General features: G+C 38.4%; 2 protein-coding genes across 4 annotated transcripts in view; one reads left to right on the top strand and one right to left on the bottom strand.

Annotated features, from left to right (window-relative positions):
* PPIC (peptidylprolyl isomerase C) overlaps window positions 1-47 on the top strand; it is a 36,369-nt gene extending 36,322 nt beyond the window's left edge. Inside the window, exon 6 of the mRNA XM_032268589.1 lies at window positions 4-47. The gene's annotated coding sequence lies outside the window, so the exon portion shown is untranslated. The remainder of the gene's footprint in view (window positions 1-3) is intronic.
* Window positions 1-13,875, bottom strand: part of SNX24 (sorting nexin 24) — a 169,754-nt gene that overhangs the window by 10,091 nt on the left and 145,788 nt on the right. The window lies entirely within an intron of this gene.

The raw sequence follows: 13,875 nt of genomic DNA on the forward strand, positions 1-13,875 counted from the left end.
TGTGTGTGTGTGTGTGTGTGTGTGTGTGTGTGTGTGTGTGTGTGTGTCTCCCTACAGGAGACCACTAATATTCAGGAAATACGATAAATCATTTTTTAACTGGAAGATTTAGTCAAGACCCTCAACTATCACCTGTTTCGGCATTAGAATCAACGGACATTTATTGCCATTTGGACAGCTCCACTTAAAGGGTCAGTAACATTTACATTTACTGCTAAATGTAAATCAGCGTACACGCTGAAAAAAAATCTATAGAGTTCTTCCATTTAGTGAGCTTTGCTACATAGCTGGCATAATGGCATAACCATGTTGCATTGTCAACAGAAATCTGACAAAGAAGAATGTATCTTCATAGCTATGTACTTTTAAAGTCCACCAGAGTGTGTGAACTGAATGTAAGTTTGCCACCACCCGCTCCCACTTTTCCAAAAGACCATAGGAGAAAAGCATCAAAGATTGTATAATAATCTCTGAGTTCAATACTACTATTCTTAAGGGTCATTTTTCATAACTACCATGGGTAAATTTTGTCTAATAAGTACACGTTGTTTAAAGAACTGTGAGAATTGATGGTGAAACATCATTCACACAACTAGTCAGGAATACTGTGTAAGGTGGTGCATAAGACACATAACAAGTAACAAAAGTGAGGTGAAATTATGTGTACCTTGTAGATACATTGTTCTAGATCTTGTTTTTAGCCATGGTTCACATACTGAGTTGCCCCAATTTATCATCAGGTTTTGTAATACCGTTACCCAGTTCAGGTCATACAAATGGGGTAGGTGACTACACAGGCTGCCAGGCCTCCTAGGCTGCCTTCTGTCCCACACTAGAGCACAGCCCTCTTGGTGTTCAGTCCCTGGAGAGGGATCATCTAGAGAGCCACCTCCACTGGGGGCTGCTACTGTTCTTTACACAGCTCACTTTTCCCATGGAAGCTTGAGGAATAAAAGATAGAAGAAAAAAATTGGGTGTTATATTTTATTCATTAAATAACAATTTTCTGGGTATCTATTATATTACACATTGGGACATGATGATAAATCTTACAGGTCCAGAGAAAAATGAAAAGTTCAGAAAATAAAGAGAAAAAACCTTCTGTCCAGAGACACAATTTAATTACTATTTCAGTTAAATTTCCTTAAATCATTTCACTTTCATCTCAGTTTTTACCTATTCGAGGATTTTTTTTTGGGGTGCCCAGAGGTCATTATTTCAGTGCCTAGAACTCAAAAAGTTCTAGGAATCATAAAACTCCAAGGTATTGTGGTTGTGATACAAGTTTCAATGATTGTTCTTTTTTTTCTAGATATCTGTTTAAGAGGATGATACAATACTTATTTGAATAATAAAACTTAATGTTGTAACACATGCAGACCTGTTCCCCTAGGCAATAGTTTTAATTATCTGTACAAGTGGTAGCTTTCAGATTTTAAAAAAAGAGGGGAGGGTATAACATTCTTATCTCCACCCCCACCTTTTTAAAATAAATTAAATCAATAACAAGTGTGGGACACTTTTAATGACCTGAACTACTTAATTTCCAGGATCTTTAGACATGTCATCCATCACTGCAGTATGGAGGAAGACATCTCTTGAGTGTTCGGGGGGTTACTTAGGTTTTATTAATGCAAGATTTAGGGAATTTTAACAAGGTGAATTGTTTATTTGCCTTGACAGATTGGCTTACAATGCACTGGCTACATCTACAGCATGATCATTAATGACAAAAGACAGGCAAAAAGCTGTTTACACTGCAACATAGGAACGGGAATTAATCCTGCTCAGCCTCCCCAAACAGAGTTCTCCAAACAGATGATCACATTGCTTTACGTAAGATATACTGGCAAAAAGCAATAAAGAAAACTCCAGAAATCTGTGTGTAATTTATTTTGCTAAATTGTCACTGAATATTCTCAAATAATATTTTCCATAAAACAATGACCAATATGTACTTTGGGATTTACAGTTTTAGAGAAGGCAGCATAGAGGGTTAGTTAAGCATTTAGTTATGTGGGCAGGGGTATTTCCTAAATTCTGTTTTAAAGGCCTGGGAGAAAAGAACTAATACTTCAGAGACAAAGTAAAATAGAGTAGAATTTATATAATCTAACATGTACCAATGAAATGACTGTCATCAGTTGGTACAGAGATACAAAAGAGGAATTAAATATTTTCATTCACAGACACATGATCTTATTCAAGAGAAACTGAGCAGTAAGGCTGGACCTCACAACTGTTCCACTGACAACTTCTTCAGTTTCTTGAAAAGCTTTTGCTCTGAAGGAACCACCCCTTCTTGAAGGTGCACCCTGGGTCATCCTATAGAATACGGATGTCAGTTTGGTTTAAATCACTCAACTTTGCAAACAATAAGCTCCTAAGTTTTAAAAAATCACATTTTTGAACATCAAATCCTATCTCCGTATTGTTTTAGAGTGCTTATCTTTATTTTTTATTAATCTCCAATGGTTAATCTCTTTCATTCTTTAGAGAGGCAGTGTAGTGTAGCAAGTACATGGGCTTCCAGGGAAGACCTGAGTTTGAATCCTTTCTCTTTCTATCTTTAAAGGTTATTGTGAGGATTAAATGTTTCCAAGAGTCTCTGACACACAGTTAGCAATGGATAGATGCTAATTCTCTTTTCCCTGAGTATTGTTGTTGCATGAATTCCCAACAACCTATTTTATCCAGTTTGAAGTTTGGATTATTGTTCATCAAGCAAACAGAGCTTCTTAGCCCTCTATATTTCAAGGATCCTTTTGAGTATCAAACAAAAGCTGAATAACCTGCTTGCTGGAAAACACACATACATCTATAATTGTGCTTTTAGTGGCAGGGGGCTTGCAGACCCTTAACAGCCCCAGCCAAGAACACCTGCTTCTAGCTTAGACAGGGCAATAGCACTGTAGGGCCCACTTTTCTTTGGCCCAGAGCCCGAAACACTGTTGGCTGGTGCTGTGTGCCAGCTCCCCAAAGGACACACTGGCCTTCTTCTTTCAGTTTTCTATCTCTTTGTCAATTAGAACCCCATTGGAGGGTATGCTGCCTTGCTATTAGAATTCATTAATGCCTTCAGCTCTGGGCTGAGTTGAAAACATTTGTCTGGCATTGAGGCTACTGTGGTAAAGGATTCTTTCTAATAGACCAAAATCTACTGCTGCACCGATTCTAGAGAGTAATTCATATTCATCATTTCTGTGTCTTCTATATATTATTCTAAAATGCAGCAGTCAGTAGTGTGGAAGTTTCCCAACATTAACAAAACATGAAGGGAAGTATGAATTTCAACTCTATCATTGCTGGGTTAGAGTACAGCTGATGAAGCACCGCCATGCTGCCCCTGTTATAAGAGGGCACTCTGAACTGCAGGGCAGCGATGGGATCAGGCCCAGCGCTGTCTACTTAATAACCCAGTGACTCTGGTGGTAGAGTTCTGACACTGCTCATCCCATTCCTGGATGCAACCTGGCACACATGGCCTGTCAACTAACTTATGCAGTAAAACATCAAGAATTCAAAATGAATGTGACAAGTTTGGAGAAAAAGCTAGAAATAAATCCCAATAAATTTTACAGGTATATATACGGAGTGAAATACTGTGAGAGGCAGAATTAATTACCCAGATGCAAGACAGTGAGTAACTGTTTATGAACGAGAGTCATGAGTTTCAAGTGGTAGGTCTGCAAGAAAGTGCTCCTTCTACAAGGTGTCAAATGAACTGAACAGTTCTTTCACTCCACTTAATGTAATATTATCAAGCACTCCTGTCCCATCACAAAAGATAAATACGAATAAACCTAGGAAGAGTTAGAGGCAAGTGATGAAAATAGCTAAAAGATTTCAAAATAGTTTCCATAAAAACAAGTCATCCAGAGGGGCGCGGTGGCTCACGCCTGTAATCCCAGCACTTTGGGAGGCCGAGGTGGGTGGATCACCTGAGGTCAGGAGTTCAAGAACAGCCTGGCCATCATGGTAAAACCCCATCTTTAAGAAAAACAAAAAAACAAAAAACAAAAAAAAACCAAGTCATCCAACAGTGGGTACCAAGAATGGAACCAGGCAGTGCAGAGTAAAGGGGATAACGATCTTTAAGTTAACTAACCATTCTGTTAAGGAGGGTGGCCACTGGTTATCCAGCATTTTCAAAGCTGCTGGAACAAGAAGAAAGTACTGTCAAAACCAGCAAGGAAGGAGTCATTCTCTAATTGAAGCACGTGCAATAAAACTAGTAAAAGTGACACAGGTATGAGAAGACTAGGCACTGAAGAGCGTCTAAATATCCTGGAGTCTTTAATACACCTGCAGATTGGAGATGCTACACAATTAACAGAGAAATGCACTAAAGAAATTTCCATCCAATTTATCACTTAGGAATATAGGTAGACTAAAAATTAGGTTGTTGTTATGGTGCACGTAGGGAATGAGGTTAAGTGAAAGAACTGTTACAAGTGTGTGATAGGCTACTTGACTTACTGTGATATTACTACATCCAACTCATAAATGGTAAAACTGGGCAATACAGTGTACTTTGTAAAAAAAAAAAAATTACTTTTCTTTATACAATACCACTCCCTCTTGTAAGAATAAATGACTTTCTCTAAAGCAGACCAGATATTTCTGAAGAAATATCACTTTAAATGAAGAATTTTAAAAATGTATACTCTATGAAAGCATTTACAAAAAGCTGCCTGAATGGGGCAGAAAAACAACTGCATTACTACCAGCAGCCCCTGCAAGCTCAATGTTTACTCCAGAAGAAATGTTCTTTTTATTGAAAAGGTGCAATTATCATCATGTAACACAAATCACAAAATCCCAATTTTTCTACCTTATCAGCTTTATAAAATCATGTTCCCAAAGGATACCATTGATTAGTTGCACATGTTCTTTCTGTGACATCCCAAATACTTAATTGTCAGTTATCTTTTCTTCTTCAGTAAGTAAAATGTAGTCACAAAATTACAGAGGGACTTGTTCTGCCTTAACCTTCGCAAGATGCCATCATGCAGTGGAAAACACTGGTAAAATATCACAGGATAACGCCATCCGACAAGGGAGACATATAAACACTGTAATGATTTCCCACGAGCTTCCATTTTAGAAAATTGTCACTAAGGCGAGCATAAACGGTGACACATCTCCACTGAGAACATGGTGAAATCGAACGCTGGCATTCTAGTTAGGTCCAAACCTACCCAGCAGCCAATTATAACAGGAATGGAACATCTTGTTGAAAACTTGGACAAGACCACTTTGCTAACCTTCTAAGATCATAGCACAGGGCTGTATTGTTTTCACTGATTTGATCCTTTTATTCCCTTTTCAACACACACACACACACACACACACACACACACACACACACACACACACTCTTCTTTCCATTGTCTATGAGGGTTGTTATAAACTGTAGGGAACCTCTTTGTCTCAAAAGCCAAGGTACTGAACTAAGTCAAGAGGTTTACAAGAGCACTTTCAGCCCTTCCTCCATTCCATCTAGTTTGGTTTGAAATATCTGGGCGGTTGGGGTGACAAAGTTCACTACCGCAGCTTTTCCTCTCTTTACCAGGAAAGCTGCTTCATACCATATCTACTTCAGAGATACAGCTAAAAACAGAGAAGGAGAAAAATCAATACCTCCTCACTGCAGTAAGTGGGCTGCAGTGTCACTGTCCTCTGGGACCCAAACCTACGAGCTCAGAGGCTCTGCAGTCCTCAGTCTTCTACTTACCACTTCCCTGCACTTGGTCAAAATTTCACAAAATCAGGTTAGCAAAGGAATGCTTTTTAAAAAGCCAGCCAGTAAACAGATTTAAGAAGGATCGTGACCACCTGAAAAATAAAAATCAGATGTGCTCTGAAGAACCCACTGCACCATGCATCCCACTTTTTGTTTGTGACATCATTTGCAAGATGTGTCTAGCTGTGCCTTGGTAAAAACTGCACGACTCAAGGAATTCAAATAGACATCTGCTATGGTTTTATAGGGCTTTACAGACTACCTTGCAAGAAATCTGAGGACCTGCACTAAATGCTGAATGCTGAAAAGGGCCTATCTGAAACAGTAATGAATCTGTACAAAGAAATAATAAAATTTGGCTTAAGAAGATTTGAAAAAAGGAATATCATTTCTGATAAAGTGGCTAAAAGGACAAAACTAACCATGGAACAAAAGAAACTAGAAAATCAATAGTCTTTGGAACTATTTAAATATCAAAATTTACATTCTGTGTTTTTCTGGAAGGTATTCATATAAAAGTATTTGTTCAGCCTACTAAGTACAAGCATTGTACTGGGACACAATGGTTAGCCCAACAAATATAGTCCTGCCTTTCCAGGGTTTACCATTGGGCAGGGAAGATGAATGCTGAATCACAGCAATGAATGTGAAATTACAAAGTGAATTAGTACCTTAAAGGGGAGTAGCTAGTTTCCATGATCATTAGTAACAAAGCACCCCATTAACCTGTGGGGTGAAGAAGAGCTTCCCTGGGGAAGTGACCCTTGAGCTGGGAGTTGAATGAGCTAATGAGAATAATGTGAGTAGGATATTCCAGCTTGTTCAAAGGCCTGTGGAAGGTAGAAGCATGACCTTAAAGAACCCTACAGAAGGCCAAAAAAAATAATGCCAAGCAATAAAATGAGCGAACCTAAGCTGGAGAGGTGAGGCAGGGCCTTTGGACCATGTGAATGATTTTTTTCTTTTCTCTGTAGATTTGGGGGTCATCGAGTGATCTTATGCAGGTGGGTGGTAGATAGTGTATCTCACTGTACATGACACAGTCTGATTTGTATTTTGACTACAACTAGAATAGTAGTAGTGTTCATCAGATCCAGGGACCATGCATTAAATCCTCTTTGGAAGTCTCTAAACTGCTTCTTAACCAATCCATTGAGCTAATTTTAATGACTCTATTTTTCATTTCATATTTGGTTTCTTTTCAAACCTGGAGGTTCTATTTTTCTTACAGTTTTAATCTTTTCCTATGCCTTAGACTAAACATCTTTTAATTTGTTTCTGTTAAATTGTTATTTTACTTGCAGTTCTTTGAATCTAATCCTGCTGTTTTGTGTGTTCTCACTCATAGCTGTTTATTCCTGTAGTTTTCTATGTTTTGTAGTTTTGGTTCATTAGCTCATCTTCAGAAAGGCTTTATCTGTGGGAATCTACTGCAGGCCAGGTTCTAGGTATGTCTTCCTCAGGTGGTTTTGCTTCTTCTCCTAGAAAGCAGATTTTTAACTGGGATCCTAGGGATATAATCCGCTTTGAGCCAATGGTAACTTTAATTTTCTAGATTGGGGCTTCTGAGACTATGCAGGTACTGAATATATAATACATATATATACATATATAACATGTATATATACATACATATTTACATGTAAAACTCTAAAGCTCTAAACTCTCAGGAAACATGCTTAGAAAGCATTAGGAAAACCCCTGTCCATACTCATGGATTTTTTCCCAGGCCAGGGGTCTCCAAAGTATGTTACAGACATGTGGAACATCAAGCAAGATCATTAACTGTGATTCAGAAAAAAGTATCAGAACTTCTATTTTTACTTATTTTTACTTCAAAAATAAAAAATCTGTCTTTTCTAATTTTTAATATGTGGACTTACAGTACATGTGTAAAATTTATTATTAAATATACACATTTTGGAGTGTTATGCTGAATCACTTTTCATTGATAAGGATGTATGGTGCTAGGCCAGTAGACTAGAACTCTGAATATAGTGTTCCCAAGAGTTTATAATAGCCAAGCCAATAAAGCCCAGTATACCCCTACAACACTACTTGAAATAGCCTCTTTCATCCTTGTTACCCTAAAGTAAATGATGTGAGGGCACAGCTCTATTACTGGAAATGACTTTCTCATCTCTTTTTAACTGGCCAACTCTAACTTATTTTTTAAGTTCCAGCTCTAGTGTCATTTCCCTTAGGAAACTTTTCCAAACCCTCAGGTTGGGCTCTTATCTTTTTTTTGGTGACAAAATGGAATCATTTTATGTGATGTAATGATTAATACTGGCTTGTCACATTAACTTTCAACAACTTTAACCTACCAAATATGGCAATTTTCATGTGGGTTAGGAAAACAATATTTTATTTAATGTCTACTCTGTGCCAGGCTCCTTATCTTATTTAATTCTCACAATACCATGAGATGTTATCATTATCCAAATTCTACATATGAGGAACTTGGGGCTGAGAAAGGCTAAATCACTTGTGAAAATTTCTTAGAAGGTAAGGGGACAGTTGGGATTGGAACCCAGGTACCTCCAGCTCCAAAACTCCTGTTCAAATTATGTATCAGTTCAGAGTCATTCATTCATTCACTCCCCAAATATTTACTGATATTTACTGCATGCACAATAGCACTATGCTACATAGCTTAATTCTTTTCTTATTTAATTTTATTGTAATATTTTATCTTTCCCAATTTTTAAATTATATTTATAAACTTAATTTATTCGATAGATATATTTAAGAGATCCATTGAAACTGGCTCAATTAAAATACATTCTTGATTTTCCTTGAATTTTAAATTTATCTTAACATCTCAACTAATTCTTACAAATATATAAAGACTTTCAGACTAAGGAAGGCAATACATTTCATTAATCTTTCTCTTATATTAAAAAAAAAAAAAAAGACTGGGTACAGTGGCTCATGTCTGTAATCCCAGAACTTTGGGAGGCTGAGGCGGGTGGATCACTTGAGGTCAGGAGTTTGAGACCAGCCTGGCCAACATGACAAAACCCCGTCTCTACTAAAAATACAAAAAATTAGCTGGGCGAGGTGGCACATGCCTGTGATCCCACTACTCAGGAGGCTGAAGCACAAGAATCACTGGAACCTGGGAGGCAGAGGTTGCAGTAAGCCAAGATAGCACCACTGCACTCCAGCGTGGGCGACAGACCAAGATTCTGTCTCAAAACAAACAAACAAACAACCCAAGAAACAAAAGGATCTGGCCTTATAACATTTCAAAACCTGTTTGACTTCTGACCAGGTCAATTCTTTTCAGAAAATGACTGGGTACAATTACTTTAAAGTCACATATTGTACATATTTGATCCATTTAAATTACCTAACTGTGTATTGAATAAAAATGCACCTCAATTACACGTAATAGATAATGCCAGGATTTACGAGACATTTTCTTGATTATCTAATAGAAAAAAAAAAAAACTTTAAACAATTATAGGCTGAGTGCAGTGGCCCACACCTGTAATTGTAGCACTTTCGGAGGCCGAGGTGGGTGGATCATTTGAGGTCAGGAGTTCGAGACCAGCCTGGTCAACATGGTGAAACCCCATCTCTACTAAAAATACAAAAATTAGGGCCAGGCTCAGTGGCTCATGCCTGTAATCCCAGTACTTTGGGAGGCTGAGGTGGGCGGATCACAAGGTAAGGAGTTCAAGACCAGCCTGACCAATATGGTGAAACCCCATCTTTAAAAAATAAAATAAATAAAATAAAAATACAAAAATGAGTCGGGTGTGGTGCCAGACACCTGTAATCCTAGCTACACGGGAGGCTGACAGGAGAATTGCTTGAACCCAGGAGGCAGAGGTTGCAGTGAGCCAAGATCGGGCCACTGCACTCCAGCCTGGGAAACAGAATGAGACTCTGTCTCAAAAATACATACATACAGCCGGGCGCGGTGGCTCAAGCCTGTAATCCCAGCACTTTGGGAGGCCGAGGCGGGTGGATCACGAGGTCAAGAGATCGAGACCATCCTGGTCAACATGGTGAAACCCCGTCTCTACTAAAAATACAAAACATTAGCTGGGCATGGTGGTGCATGCCTGTAATCCCAGCTACTCAGGAGGCTGAGGCAGGAGAATTGCCTGAACCCAGGAGGCGGAGGTTGCGGTGAGCCGAGATCGCGCCATTGCACTCCAGCCTGGGTAACAAGAGTGAAACTCCGTCTCAAAAAAAAAAAAAAAAAAAAAAAATACATACATACATTCAATTATAAACTAGCTATGTACCTGTAAGTCAAACCTAAGATCAAGAGACTATGGTATTTAATATTAGTTTTACAACAAAGCAAACCAAAACAGATTTAATAATTCTAATAACGTAGTAAGACATTAAGTTAAATACAAATTATAGAATATTCCTATGGAAGTGTTGTTTTACTACTTTATAGAAGAAATAGTGATCAAAACTAGGCTTATAAAATGTTCCCCATAGATAGCCTTAGGAGACTGGTTTTTAATAAAAGATTTATTAAAGACACAGCCCATATATGTTGATGAATTGATGCTTTTAAGGTGCTTTAAAACAATCTGCTCTCTCAGGTTCCTAAACATTCCCCCAACATTCAGCATTCTCCTTTTTTACATACTGTACACTTTGATCCACCTCCAGCACAGCCAGATTTCGAGTGGTATAATCCAGGTAGAGGAGGCCTTCCTCGGTATATACATTCTTACTGTATTATAGTTTAGACATAGTACACTAGGCTAATACCATTTTTTTTAAATGAAGACTGCCAACACAACACCATTTTATATTTGATCAGTTACAACACTACATTTAGTCACCTGTTTAAATGCAATTGATGTTTTACATGAATTTAGGAATTCTCAATGAGCAAACTTCAAAGTGCAGAGTACTTAGTGGGAAAATAGTGGTTAGAGAGTGTGAAAACAGAATTATTATGGGCTGTGTAGCTAGTCCTCAGTGAAACAATGAATGAAAAGTGACCCTTGTGGAGATGGCTCATAGGCTACGAAATTAAAAACATATCTATAAAGAAAGTTAGGAGGAGGTGCTTGGCCTCTTGACTGCAACAAAAAGTACAGTCAATGAAATTGTTCACATAAAACACACAGGTAGGAATAGTAGCCTCTGGGACTGCACTACGGAAGACATAACACAACAGCAAGAAAGATGAGAAATTAGGGCTATCTACACATGGCTGGTGAGGACGGCACAGGAGGTCCAAGCTGGAACCTATTCTCTGAGTTCAGAGAAAGAAGAACATGTGTACCCCAGCCCTTCTCCCAAATCTACACCGAAAAGAATCCTTTTATAACTTGGGAGTTAATTACAGACATTTATTCAGGGACCTATACACAACAATGAATATACCCTTTGCTGGGAGTTTTTCACAGCAAGTTTTACACAGCCTTTTTCTGATAGCCTCCTTGGTATCCCTGGAAGTAGGAATAGAAGGGTTACATGAAAAGCAGCTTCACACTTGCATGAACACCAGGTTTTGCTGCCTACTGTCTGCTACTGTAGACATGACACAGACTACCAGTTGTCTATGCAAGATCCAGTCTTCCCTTCTTCTTTACTAATGGAATAACAATTTTCTTGGGGTATATGGCAAGCTGCCAAGCTAAAAATAACAAAGAGCAATAACAAAAACTGATGAAAATGATATATACTGCTCCACTCTTCCCCCAACATTTCCCATCAACCAGCCCTCCCCCCACCTGCTTCACTGTCCCTTAGCATGTGACACAGACCTAGCTAACAAAATATGAGTAAAGCGACTGGATGGGAAAAGTCGAAAAGCTTCCTTAAAGTGACTGGTCAAGCTGCACTAGACCCCTGTCTTTTTGCTCATCTTTCCACCTGTTTCCTCCCTTCTCTTGGCTAGAATATAGGCATGGTCTTTGAGCTTAGCTGCCATCTTGTAATTACAAAGAAACGGCCAAAAGAATTAAGAAGATGCAATCCCTGATAATCTTGAGCCAGTGAGCTAAAACCCACAATTACCTACCACTTTACTTCTCAGTTGTCGAGAAGGTTAAAACCCACTTTAGTTACCTAAAGTGGATTTGACTTGTTACCTATGGTAGAGCATATAAACCCCTACTGATAAGAGTCCTCATGCCTCTGCAGATTGTAAACTCCTGTTATTGGCCCAAGGAATAGAATACTAAGTAGAATGATTGCTACAAAGAGAGAGAGAGAGGGAAAAGAAAAAGAAATTCTGATATTCTATTTTTAATTTACTGCTTTAGTATTAGGTAGAATACTTAAGGGAAAAAAAAGGAAAAATAATGCTGATATGCTACTTTTAATTTACTACTTTAAAAAAAGTCCATAACATAAAGAATAGCATATGAAAAATGAAAAAGCAATTAGGTTCGTGCACAGTCTATAAAAAGAAAGAAAGGCACTAATATATGAAAAATTTGTAAACTTAACTCAGCAGGTGCCAAGGACACCCATTATAGGACAGTAAAGAAATCAAGAATATAGGTAATGAGATGGGACTAAACAGAAAAATGTAAGCTAATTATCTAGAAAAATATCCTTCCAAATTGGGTCTTTTAAAGAAATCATAGACTGTATTCCCATGGAAATGGAGTGTTTTATTAAACTAACTTTACAAAAGAATGGTCAAACCGCTGTACAATGAGCCATAGGGAATACTTTAGCATTGGCTGGTGGAAAAAAAAAATACAATTCTAATTTAACAGGTCTTTTTAATCACAAATTTTATGATCTTTTAACAGCCATCCATTAAGAGCAATTAAAGGAAGATAGCAAGGACTTACACTAATAGTCCAGCAAGTTAAAGTGACTACATACATCTTCGAGCAGAAGTTTTCTATCTTGAAGAACTTAGCTAAGTTTGAGGAAGATATACTAATTTATTTTTTTTTTAAGCTGGAAGATGTGCCTCTGGTGTCTCAGGATAAAGTTTTTGAATTCATTTCTCCTCCCTGCCCATGGTTATCCCTAGTTCACCACCTCTAACGGGCCAGAGATCACTAGGGCTGGGCAAAGGTTCAAGTGACACAAAGGTACTCCTAAAAACAATGGAGAAACCACCAGCCTAGACAGCTTGTCAGGCCTCTTTATTAACACTCTAATTGGCCAGACAAACCATACCAGCCAGGGGTTTACTCAACCACCCTCACCCCAGTCTGTCCCCACTGTGATCTGGAGAGGAGGGCAGGGAAGTACCAGGGAACACCTGACAGGCATGCACCTTTTGCCTGAATAATCTAAATAGCTCATTAAAGAAAGAGAACATTTTCTTACATGGTTTTATTTACATTATTATTAACTTCTCTTTAAAAAGCTTGTATTTTGTATGTAATCCACTTATGTTGTAACTTCTTAGCCCCTTAATGCATGCATACAGGCCAAAGAAAGTATTTGTTCTACAGACTCGGTACGTGAACTCATTTACTCAGAACTTAAAAGCACCATCTCTGTGGGCCAGTAAGTTCAGACAAAGGCCTTCTGTGCAATGGTGTTGCCCTAGTATCAGCAAGATTTCTAAACCACTGACCCAGTACTTCCTAACGCCCATTAGTCCCCTCTAAATTTTCTGCCCTCTTGTCCAGTTAAGGTGCCATGATCTACCACCAGAATCAGTCCCCTGAACCACCTCCAAACCCATCCGCCCCCTCCCTCTGCTTTACTTGGGACAGCCCAGTTCTGGCTGAATCCCAGCAATCTCTCATTCATGCCTCAACCTAAGCAGCTAAACACTGAGAAAAATCACCGAATACAAAAAAGATTGATTTCACTTTAAATTTAAGCTCTTATCCTCAAAATATTGTCCAGAAATCTTGTTACTTTTCTCTAGAACAGTAGTTTTCATACTGTAGCCAGCATCAGAATCACCTAGAGGGCTTGTTAAAACAGTCTGCTTGATCCTACCCAGAGAGTTTCTGATCTAGGTGGTCTTTGGTGGGGCCTAAGAATCTGCATTTCAAATAAGTTACCAAGTTTCCAGGTGATACTGAAGCTACTGGTCTAAGAAACACATTTGAAAACTATTGCTCTAGAAGAATCAGACTTTATTCATTTTCAAAACTTACCCTCTTCTCCTTTTATCTTCCTCATTCCTTCCTCCAACCTCTCTCCCAGCTGATAAT

This window comes from Sapajus apella, unplaced genomic scaffold (assembly GCF_009761245.1).
Source record: "Sapajus apella isolate SASKATOON/1434 unplaced genomic scaffold, GSC_monkey_1.0 scaffold1, whole genome shotgun sequence".
Lineage (NCBI taxonomy): Eukaryota > Metazoa > Chordata > Mammalia > Primates > Cebidae > Sapajus > Sapajus apella.